Raw genomic sequence first — 12,455 nt, 5'->3', positions numbered from 1 at the left:
AATTTGATTCTGGAGGGTTTCCACACCAGGCACCGGAGACTAATACACCGATGATTTTAAATGGCCCCACAGATAGAAAACGAGAGGGTTCAGCTCAGGTGAGCATAGAGACCAACCAATCGGGCCACCTCTACCTATCCATCGATCAGGAAACATTCGATCCAAGCCAATGAGACATCGATGTGAGGTCTATATTCTAGCAGGAGGTGGACAGTTTGAACATCTTCTGTAATGACAATGACCTGCGGAAGAAAAACGTTCCAGTGAAGTTCAGTGTTGTGAAGGCCATAACTCGTAAATGAAGGATTTCCGGACAAGGTTGTAATGAACTATTTTGATTGTCTACATATAACGAACACATACCTGAAATTATGCCCCCCATTTTTGAAGCACCCTGTATACAGTATATAAAATAAGAGTTTTGTCTATACAATGCTCAGAATTTGAAAAGAATGGTATTTCTGTATCGGTCGTGTCTACAGTATCAAGGAAATGCACTTTTTACTTTTCCATAATTTCTGGCTGTCTGTCTGTATGTGCACACATCACGAGAAAACGGCTGCAGAGAATTTAATAAAAATCGGTATGTGAAGTCGGGGGATGAGCCACTACAATCTAGGCTGGGCTCATCAGTTGGTACCTAGCACACCTCCATGGTATGCACTAGCTGGCGTCTTGGTAGGTGTGCTAGGTACCAACTGATGAGCCCAGCCTAGCACACGAGGGCGAAACGCTGGCAACCAGGAATGAGTTAGCTGGAAAATTTATAATGTCCAATAACGGACCATTTATATTGGTATTATAAATTTACTCATTCGGAACAAATAATTCAGATTCCCTATGGGAATCAACATCTATATCATCTGATGGCCAAGCAGGCATCAATTTTTGATAATGAGACAAAGTCTCTCATAGTGCATTGGCACTGCTGGTGGCTACAATTAGCCTATGCAGTGGCCTCCATGGTATGCACTAGCTGGCATCTTGGTAGGTGTGCTAGGTACCAACTGATGAGCCCAGCCTAGCACACGAGGAGGAAACGCTGGCAACCAGGAATGAGTTGGCTGGAAAATTTATAATGTCCAATAACGGACCATTTATATTGGTATTAACCATTTATGTTTTATTCAATTTTACCGTACTGACTATGATAAGAGTGGTATTTCAGAGTCGGAAGAAAACTGAATGTGAAGGTCTACAATATTGAATGCGCATAACATTGATCAACAATAACGTTACATTGACCATTGTTTGCGGTGATGTTCTTTATCTCTTATGCTGCTGCTCGACTCTGATAGATGGGATTACTGCTACGTACCGAGTATGACAGCCTGACTGAATACTGGCAGGAAATAGCTGGGGAGTTAGAAAACTTTCTTCTCTAGCATGTCACTCCTCTGGTTCATACATTTTCTGATACCGTACTGCTGGTGTGTAACTCACTGGTTTATCATAGTATTCCAGCTATTCGATCCCTACACTGACGCGCTGTTCTGAATGATCAGTGTGCACACTAAAGGCAGAGGCTCACTTAGTAGTAGTAGTAGTAGTAGTAGATGACCTGGTCTAGAATTACAATTTAGGCATATTCCAAATTATAGCACCACAATTCACTAAATGCCGTATTTACGCGAATAATACCCGCATACTTTTAAAAAAAATTTGAGGCAGGAAACTGGAGTGCGGGTTTTATTTGGTTGAATGTTGGCACTTTTTTCAAAAGCAGCCTTCCTACAGTTAGGGTGCGGGGATTAATCACGTAAATACGGTAACTCAAAATTCAATCCTGAAAAGAGCCGTTTCTTAAAAAGGGTTTCTTCCTCTTCACTTTTATTAAATTCTACATTCATTTTATTCAAAATTAGCAGTGAAGAGGTCGTTTCTCTCTGACTTGGAGGAAAAAATTGCCTCCAAGTCAGATAGATTTTTCCGCCGCCAGTGTATTGAATTGAGATTTTCCAAATCATCAGGGTACTCCCAGGAAACTGATTAGTAAAAGGGCATAGTTTTTGCCCTGGGACTCTCCACTATTCGACCCTCCTCCGAAAAAAGACAGTGTGTTCACGGATCATGGCTGTCTGCAGCCTGGTCATTCCAGCTCTGGAACTTTGGCTGTTAGATCAGCAGCGTAGTACTTTTCGTTAAAAAGTGAGAAAATACGTGGTTTTTAATTTGATTATTTCATGTGAAATCAGTGCTTTTACTCGCACCATTCCTACTGACGTCATTGTCACGTGAACTGGGAGTGCTTCCCTGTCCAAGCAGTCAAGTGATCACGGTATTAGGTATTTTCCATCTGTTGTGTTGTCGACAAGTACCAGAATTCTGTCTTCACGTTTCATTGTTGTTTCTCAGTTAAGTTTTCTTATGTAGGTTAATCTTTAAGTTATGGATAAATGTCGGAGTTATACGACTGGGCTTAAACTCAAAGTGATAAAAATATACTGAAGAACATGGTAACAGAGTTGCCGGTCGAGAATTGAGTGTGACTGAGTTTAATGTTCACTACTGGCATAGACAGAAAGCTGTGCTAGAAACCACCAACTGAACACGTAATGCATTCAGAGGACCAAAAAGATGGTGTGGTGATGATTATTGTTTTAAGAGGAAGTACAACTAGGCAACCATCCTCTATATAAGACTGCACCCGCTCTGGTAGCGATCAGTGACAAGATTTCCCGGTAGCTCTTGGTTTCTTCTCAGGGTGTCCTTTTTCCGCCCATAAAATCTGAGATTTTATATGTAATTGTTTTACGTGGATTCGAAGAGAAATTAGACGCTGGAATACGCTTCATTGAAATAGCTATACGCCAAAGTAGAGACCTACGACCGATAACTTGAAAGAAATCTCGCATTACGTTTGAAGACATATCAATCGCTTGCATCAAGAAAACTTATAGACTAACTTACAACTAAACCTTACTTGTGTAGAAATTAAAACACAGTCACTTATAAAAGAAAATAAATATAAGAATATTTATTGATTAAAATGATGACGAAGTCGGGTATAGTGAAATCTGGGTAGTTTTGATTTTCTGATATTTAATCATTTAAAAGACTTGAGTCAGCGCTTCCTCAAAATAAAATAAAATAATTAAAGTTATTAACTGTTAACTTATTCTCATAACCAATGTTTAAATTGTAAATAATACATAATTGAATATTCGTAGCCATGTTCCGAAAATATTACATTTTTCTCTTAATATTCGAGATCACTGAGCAAAAATGAATAATTCGTTAACTTGAAAATGAAATAAAATTACATGGGAAAAAAGGTTAAATTATGAACGCAAATCATCTCATATCTTTGCATAATTAAGTCCCAAATATACTCTCTGTGAGTATTAAATTGTGAAAGTGTCCTCCAAGTTTCCATTTATAAGTTATGGTTTCTCATAAGTTTGAACTCTGAATCATTGGTCACGTATTTCGAATACGCAGTGGTAACCACTTACGAGCTAAAGCAATACCACCCTCATGCCTAGGACATTTGGCTCCTAACTAACGTTTGTAAAATATTTCCTATTTAAATTATTTGAGTCAAAATCTTATGTATGAATTAAAAAAAAATAAACATCTAACTGCTACTTCAAGTAGTTTCTAATCGGCACACTCCTCTATAATTGGCTCAATGTACTCTTATAATCCGCACTGTCTCAATATTTCGTATTTATATGTGCTACTGAACTCGTATGGATAGCATAGAATTACATTATTTCATATTATCGTGTTACGTCACCGCATCGTGAAATATTAAATGTATATTCAATCATGAGTCTAACGAATCGTATATTAGATCACTCTCTCATACGTAGTACCTGTTATTCATCAAATACAGACATAAATATCACTGTCACGACACACAATTCTACGTAATACATATTCATCTTACCTTGACATGGTCATCTGCGCGACAATCTCTCCTTGTCATATATTCTCAAACTTGGCACAGAAACTCACCTCGTATTACCAATATAACATTAATACGTCGTATAGCAATTCTTACACTTCCCGTCGAATATAAACTAATCACTTTACTATAATCATTCATCAATACGCTTATTAAATACTCACTTCTCAACACTATTCCATAGACACTTCAACATAATATCGGCTTTCATATTGCCGTATGCACGTAGCCATAACACCAAAACTATGTGCTAAATATACACGAATTGCCTTCCAAAAATTACATAATCAATAACCTCTCTCTTAACAACTGTATTACGAGTTCAATACCTTCTTTCACGGATGAAAGGAATACTTAATTTTGACAATCATTATCGTATCGCGCAGGTATTTCGTGACGTAATCTATACTCAGGTAAACGAGATTAATCGAAATCTTACTGTCAATTAGACACATTACTTCTAAGTCTACACAAGTATCACATATTTCTCTTATCCGATAATAATTTCACAGTTGATATGCTAGTGCGGTAACCTGTATATGTCATATAAATATTCTAATTCCATACTTCCATCTAATCTTACTCCTTAAGTATTTCACACTTTACTTATATTACACACGCGTTCTTAATTACTTCATAAATCAGCATATGATCAGCACATGCCAAATAGATTGAGGGTGCAGATTATGAGAAACTACTCTACTAAAGAAATGTATGGACTTAGCTCGTCAGTTGCTACATCTGATCTGGTTGTTGTTCCATCCTTCGGCTGCGGCTAGACCCTCAGATCGGATCTGGATCTCTGGTTTGGTTGGACGTTCATGGTCATCAGCTGGTCACATCGCTCGTCGGATCTCTCCTTCTCGTCCGGTCTATTGGCTGGTGGGTGTTCATCCACGTCATCACGTCCACTGGTTGGCCGGTCCAATCCTCCACAGCTGGTCATCTGGCTCGACAGTACATTTCCCCAGTTTAGTCCATCTTGTCAAATTAGCAGACAATCATCATCTTGTATCTGAAGACAACGAAAAGAATTCCATATGCGCAGTAATTAATCATGATATTATTCATATTTCTTTTTATCTACGGCAATCGTCGAAGTTTTCCTTTCTGTGAAAATATTTCTCCGTAATAATTATTTGATTTACTGCTACGGTAGTTCCTATTTTCACGAATGAAGATGTTTATTATTATTAAATGGTGAATTCCGTTTCTTCCGATCGCTGAGTTACTGTTGGGTAAACCAAGTCCGTCGTATTTCACCAAAAATTAATTTTTATATCTATTTCTCTCGGCTCTACAGTAGCATACGCCGGTGAATAACTTATTCTCACGATGTCTCCGTTATATATAGATAATATTCTTCTTAGTTACTCCGAATATCCTTCAACTCGTAGCTCTGCTCGTATTTTGCGTCTTACTTCCGTAAGTAATTTTTTAGAGAATCACCTTAAACAATCCTCCCGCTGCTATATTTTTTTTAAAACAATTCAAATGAACCTCTACTGTTCTGCAGTGTCTTCGAAATTTATCCTTTCCGTGACGTACATAGCCTTCTGTATGCTGCATTAATTTGAAGTTCGTTGACTTAGTAGATTACATGGGCCATACCTTCCTACGCCGCCATTTTGTTATTGGTCTACGAGATGCGAACGGGCACATTTTATCCCCCGGCACAAAGAAAATATATTGGTCACGATATATTTTCTCATTGTTGACTTGAATCTCAAATGTGACTTAGCATCTCGTATATTCTCTGCCATTGCGATGTTTCTATTCGATTATCGAATATCAGCAGATTGGTATCGATACTGTCCTCATCGCATTAGTTCGTTTACAAGTCCCGTAACCATGTATTTAGCAGCTGATTTTTCTTCATTCTAATGGTTGTAATAAAGATATTTATTCCTTCCTCCAGGCGTATTTTACGATGGTAGGTCGTTTATTGGCTTTAGACATTCTTGTCCATAAGTTCTTATTGCATGTGCTAATTCTCTTGATAGTACAACTTAATATTGCATGCATTGTGTATGTTATGATATTTGCCATTTAAACTTGCTATTTCGTAGGCATTGTTCCCAATTACGCGCTCTATTCTGTAGGGACCATTGTATAACGGCAGAAATTTAGCACATATTTTTGCTGGTGCATTTGATATGGGTGCGGTTTTAACTAGTACTAGATCTCCTTGTTTGAAATGCGGATGGAACTTTTTATTCCGTACCCTTCTTAATCGTTTTTGAGACTGATCCTTGAGTCTTTGCTGGATCTTTAAATTTATTTCTAAAGGATCTAGCTTTTTCTCTAGCTGCATAGTAAAAATGCTGTCCCATGTCCTCTGTGGGTGGACATTCTTATGTGCTACACTAGGAATCTGGGCAGTTGATTGATTTATGGTGTTGTTTAAACTTTCAGCAATGATATCTAGCATGTCTATCCATTTCCAATGTTGTTGACTACAATATATTCTCCCGAATTTAGCGATCTCCTTCATATATCTTTCTACGGGATTAGCTGCAGGGTGTCGAACTGAACATAACGTATGTTTGATTCCCTCATTTCTTATCCGTTCGCGGAACATAACTGAAGTGAATTGTGTTCCTCTATCAGTAAGGATCCTTTCGGGTTTTCCCATCTCTGGAAATGTTTTATTGATGAGGCCGTGTAAAACCTGTTTAGTATTGGCTCTTTGAATTGCTTGCAATGATATATATTTTGAGAATATGTCAATGACCACTAGTATGTATTTCTTTCCTTTCCTAGCAGTTGGCAATTTTCCAAAAATATCTATTGCATAGATTTCCTGAGCTCTAGATGGTATAATTGGAATCGGTTTGTGTCCACACGTGTAATTGTTATGCTTCACTCTCTGACACACATCGCATGTTTTCGTTATGTTTCTTACTGATCTTCGTAACCCTTTCCATGTGAATTTTTCCATTATTGTTCCAATGACTTTGTCTATACCAGCATGACCAGTCATCTTATGTGTATGCCAGATTAATTCTTTTTGTAGCTCTTCTGGTATTACAATTCTTTTGATGTTACTGACCTTGTCCACTACTTTCAGAAGTATTCCATCTACGATTTCATAGTTCTTTGTGACTTCTGGAGATGATTCCCTGTTAACCAATTTATCGATAATGATTTTCAATTTCTGATCAGATTCCTGATATTCCCTCAGATTTTCTAACTTTCTTAGGAGTTGTTCATCTTGAGTATCCAGTTCGATTGCTAGCACATGTTCTTCACCTTCATGTGGGTTTCTACTTAACGCATCAGCTAAGACGTTTTCCTTTCCACTGCAATGTTCGATTTTTAGGTCAAACTGTTGCGTGAATAACATCCACCGCGTTATCCTTTCACTGATCATGACAGCTTTTAACCCAAAAGTCAACGCCTTGTGGTCTGTCCGTATTGTTACTGGATAGCCATAAATTATACGTCTCCACTGTTGTAATGCATGCACTATTGCTAGTAGTTCAAGCTCAGTAGTGGTATAGTGTTGCTCATGTTTTCTAAGTTTTCTACTGGTAAATGCCAAATAAGTTCGTCTTTTGGTTTCGTCATCTTCTTGATATAAGCAAGCTCCTACACCAACGTGCGATGCATCAGCTTGAATTATAAATCTTTGTTGATAATCAGGATATCCCAGTTTAATACTCTTCTTCATAAGCTCCTTCATGTTGATGAAAGCTTGTTCTGCCTCATCATTCCACTTCCATTTATTGTTGACTTTTAACAGGTTCTGTAATGGTGCAGCCGTCTCTGTGTAACCTTCACAATGGTCTGAGAAGAATCCGGTCATCCCAAGAAATTGCCTTATATGCTTTACCTTACTCGGTCTCGGGAAATCACATATTGCCTTTATTTTTACGGGATTTGGTCTTATCCCTTCTCCATCGATCACGTGGCCTACAAAAAGTACTTGGCTTTGGCAAAATTTAGATTTTGATAGATTTATTTTGAAGCCAGTTCTCTGTAAATTACTTAATAGCTTTTCCAATTTTTCACAGTGTTCTTCGAAAGTAGAACTCGCGAAGACCAGATCATCAACATAACAATTTACAAAGTCCTTTACTTCGGTTGTTAGGCTTCTGTCTAGTGCCCTTATCAATACGGCCGAACTGACTTTTAGCCCGAATGGTAACCGACAATAGGCATATGTCTGGTTATTAAACATAAAACCTGTTAATAACCGTGACTTCTCTTCAAGGACAATATGATGAAATGAAGCTGTGCAGTCCATGCTTGTAAAATATCTCTGACCTCGAAATCTCTTCACAATATCTTTAATTTTAGGGGCCTGACTATACTCTGGAATTAGTCTGGAATTTAGGACTCGCGCGTCGAGGCACAGGCGCAGTTTTCCGTTATTTTTCTTTACAATTACTATAGGATTGAGGAATGGAGTGGTAGTTTTTACGATCAATCCATCAACTAGCATTTCCTCGATAATTTGTTTAACTTCGGTGAAATACTTCTCCGGCACGTCGTATATTTTTCCCTTGTATGGCGTCCAGTCAGTAACTATCAGTTTGTACTTGTAATTAGGAATCTGCCCAGGTTTATCACTAAAAACTTCAATATATTTATTGATGATGTTGTACAATATTCGTTTTTCTTCTGCAGATACTGCGGCTTGAGTAATTGCTTCCCAAATTTCAGTTCTTTCGCAGCTTTCCTCTTCGATTGCAACGATTTCTTCAATTCTCATAATTAATTCTGGCTCTAATTCTGTACTTAGATCTTTTTCTTCTAGTTCATGGCTCTCTTCGTCTAATAGATCCACTTCTTTTCCCTCGATCTTTAACCATTCGTTCTCTTCAAGTGTGCTACTAATTTGTACTCTTTCTACAGTTCTATTTCCATCATTTTCCACTACCGGGAATCGAATTTCACCCTTTTCCATATCAATTGTCATCCTAGAACTTATCATGAAGTCTATTCCAAAAATTATGTTGTATTTAATTTTCTTCATGACCATGAATGGATGCTCAAATTCATATTTTCCAATCTTAACACTTAAGTAGGCTTGTATCTTACATTCAACTGCCTTGTCAGGAATTATACCACGGATTTTTACACCAGATACTGGTATGGTCGGTATCTCTATTTTCTGGTTCAGCTCTTGGAACAAGGTATGTGACATTACGCTTATGCTAGCTCCAGAGTCCACTAAACAGTATAACCGGGTATCGAACACTCTCACAACTATTACAGGTAATTTGAATTTTGATTGGGTTTCGTGACAGGTATCTTCTTCAACTAAATCTTCGGGTTGAATGTCCCAGTGATCTATTTGTGCAACTACCCAACTGCGAATTTTGACAATATTTACATTCGGTTTACTATTTACAATTTCATGTCTCATTAATTCGTCATCGGCGTTTTTTTTTTCGCTCGGATGTTTGGGAATTGTCCGTGTTCCCATGGTTTTCATTTTCTTTCCAGCCTTCTTCCTGTCTTCTTCGTTTATAATTCTGAAGTTCGAGACTCTCCGCGCCTTCGAGGTCGCCGTTTATGTCTTTATTCTTAATAGCTTCCTCCCATCGGCTCTTATTCTGTCTCTCTTCTCTCAGCTCCTGAAGATATCGCCTGTTCTCTTCATTTTGACTGTATTGTGCAGGTCTTCTCCTCTCATCGTATCGCCTCCTGTTCCTCTGATATGGTCGACTTCTATTATTCCCATATCGTGCATTATTCCTATACTGGAAACTATTTCTATTTCCAACTTGTCCACATCTTCCGTGCTGTTGACCACTATACTGGCAATAGCATTTTCTCGGTTCTTTGCTTTGGGCCCTAATACAATCTTCTGTCCTAATTTCATCACCCTTATTTAGTCCGTGGTTAGTGATTTCAGGACTTAGCGTATTAACCGCTTCTATTTGTCTTATATTCCTGGGGTTCCTCTCTATTAAGCATGATGATGTTAGGTCGATCTGCCTTAATCGTCTCTCCATGTCAATAGCAGTTTGTATGTCAGAGGCCGCTAGTAATCTTTGTATTTCAAGAGGTAATTGCCTCTGAATAGTTTTGATCGCCTCCAGTTCGCTAGGTGGAGAATCTAAGTCCTGAAAACGATGAAATTGTAGGGAGAAGAAGTCACTGTAGCGTGTTTGGCCTGCGGTCGAAAATTTTCTCGAGTACAGCTCTAATCTTAGTTGTTGTTGGATCTCAGGATCCCAGAACTTCCTCAAGAAAGCAACCTTAAATTCGTCATAATTATGGAAGGTGTACTTAAAAGCCTGGAACCAAATATTTGGGTTCCCGTCCAGATGTTTTTCGATGATTCTCAATTTCTTTTCTTCCTGAATTTTTCCTTCCCTAAAATATTCCTCCATGTCTCTAAGGAATTGTTTGGGTGAGGTCCTAGCTGATCCGTCAAAATGTTTTGGTCGGTCGTCGTAATTTTTAATTATGTTAATTATCGTGCTTCCCTCACTATGGTTACTACCGTTCAATATTTCTATATCTCTTCTAGTTGGGTCGCTCATCCCTGAAAGTGTATTCTCTCTATCGTTAATCTGTACTTCTATTGCTCTTTGCCTATCATTAGAGCTTGAAGCCATTGATTTCGCCGTGTGTGATTCCAGCTTCATCTCTTGGATTTCTCTTCTAATCTGTTTCATTTCTTCTTCTGTCTTTTCTATCTTTCGTTCCGATTCTTCCTTATTATCTTCTATCTTCTGTTTTAATTCATCAATTTTCTGTGATACTGTGCTTGCAGCCTGATCATATTTTTCATCTAAGTCTTGTTGCCTTAGATTTAATCCTTGCATACCAGCTGTTATTTCGTTTATTTTCTCTTCCTCCAACTTTCGAATTGTTTCCTGGCTCTCTGTTACCATTTCACTTATTTTATTTATTTCCTCATGAATTTCTCTGTTTCTATTTTCCATGGTTTCAGCCAACCTCGTCTGCATGTTTTGAATTTCGTTTTTAACTTCATATACTTCCGACCGTGTTTTCGTTGTTTCTTCAGTCGCCTCTTCTTGTTTCTTGCGTAGCTCATCGATCATTCCCTTATGTTCATCTTCTAGTTTTCTAACGAATTCTTCTAAAGATTCTTTCTGTTTTAGTTGATCTTCTCTTCTTTCCTCTCTCATCTCAATAATACATCTCTGGAATCTTGATTCCCGTTCCTGTTCTTTTTCTTCTTGTTTCTGTTGCCACTCTTCTAATTTCTTCTCTTGTTCTTTTTGAAATTCTCTAAACAATTCTTGTTGTTTTCGCTCTTTTTCCGTCCGTCTTCTTTCCTTCTCTTCTTCCAGCTTCCTCTCTTTTTCTTCACGTTCCTGCTTTTCTTTCTGTCTTTCTTCTTCCAGCTTCCTCTCTTTTTCTTCTTGCTTCTTCTCTTTTTCTTCACGCTCCTGCTTTTCTTTCTGTCTTTCTTCTTCCAGCTTCCTCTCTTTTTCTTCTTGCTTCTTCTCTTTCTCTTCACGTTCCTGCTTTTCTTTCTGTCTTTCTTTATCAAGCTTCTTCTCTCTTTCTTCTTGTTGTTTCAAATATTCGAGAAACCATAATGGAGCTCCTTCTTGTTTCTCCTGTGCTCTTCTCATTTCCTCTTCTTGTTCCCTTCTTGTCTGTACTCTGCCCTGTGTTGCCATTTTATGTCGAATTCAATATATATATTCGTTATACTCTTTAAAAATTACTAGTAAACTCTCTATTTTTTAAAAAATATTACTCTAGATTGCCTATCAATCCACTAAGTTCACAGAATATCACATAAAAGATCTCACACACCACAATAACTTAGTCTATAAGGTTTTAAATAGTTCAAAGTTTGCACTATATGCACTAGTTTCAAGTTTTCTATTCAATGAATAATAATGCAGATGGACCTTCCTGGAGATCGGTACCATCTCACCAGATAGACCATTAACAACCAGATCAAGAGTTCAAACCTATGATTTCGTTCACATTTCGGAACATGTTACGAAATGAAGAAATTAAAATTCCGCTATGCGGCATCCAATATTTATATGCATGACCATCAGCCTATACCATAATTGAAATCAAGCAAGTTTCATTTTATATTAACATAAAATCACCTTATCCTAGCTTATTATTATTAAAGAAAAGCAATCATCAAATAAATAACAATGATTCCTAATCAATATATCTTCAGAGGTTCAGCAATGTGGTAATAATTAAATAAATTGCTCAATGCATCGGTGACTCGTTTTCTCTGCCCGATACCTACATTTCGAGCTTCAACACAAGACTGCCGATTAAATAGTGTGATGTGTCGGACAATCTCTTATTCTCCCGCGATGTCTTTCTCTTCAGTTATCATGTTGACAATTTTTATACATTTGGCGGTCCCTAGTTCGATGTTCCCGCGGTGTCTTTCTCTTCAATCGTTCCACTGTTGTGGCGTCATTTAATTACTTTCCCGCGGTGTGTTTCTCTTCAATTGCTCACTATTGTGCAGCCATTAAATTACTTGTCTTTGGCGGTTCTTTATTTGACGTTCCCGCGGTGTCTTTCTCTTCATGCTTCACGTTGGAGCGCCATTTAATTACTTGGCGTCCAA

This window comes from Anabrus simplex, chromosome 9 (genome assembly GCF_040414725.1).
Source record: "Anabrus simplex isolate iqAnaSimp1 chromosome 9, ASM4041472v1, whole genome shotgun sequence".
Classification (NCBI taxonomy): domain Eukaryota; kingdom Metazoa; phylum Arthropoda; class Insecta; order Orthoptera; family Tettigoniidae; genus Anabrus; species Anabrus simplex.
The sequence above is the reverse complement of the archived record's forward strand: the minus strand, read 5'-3'. Positions refer to the sequence as shown.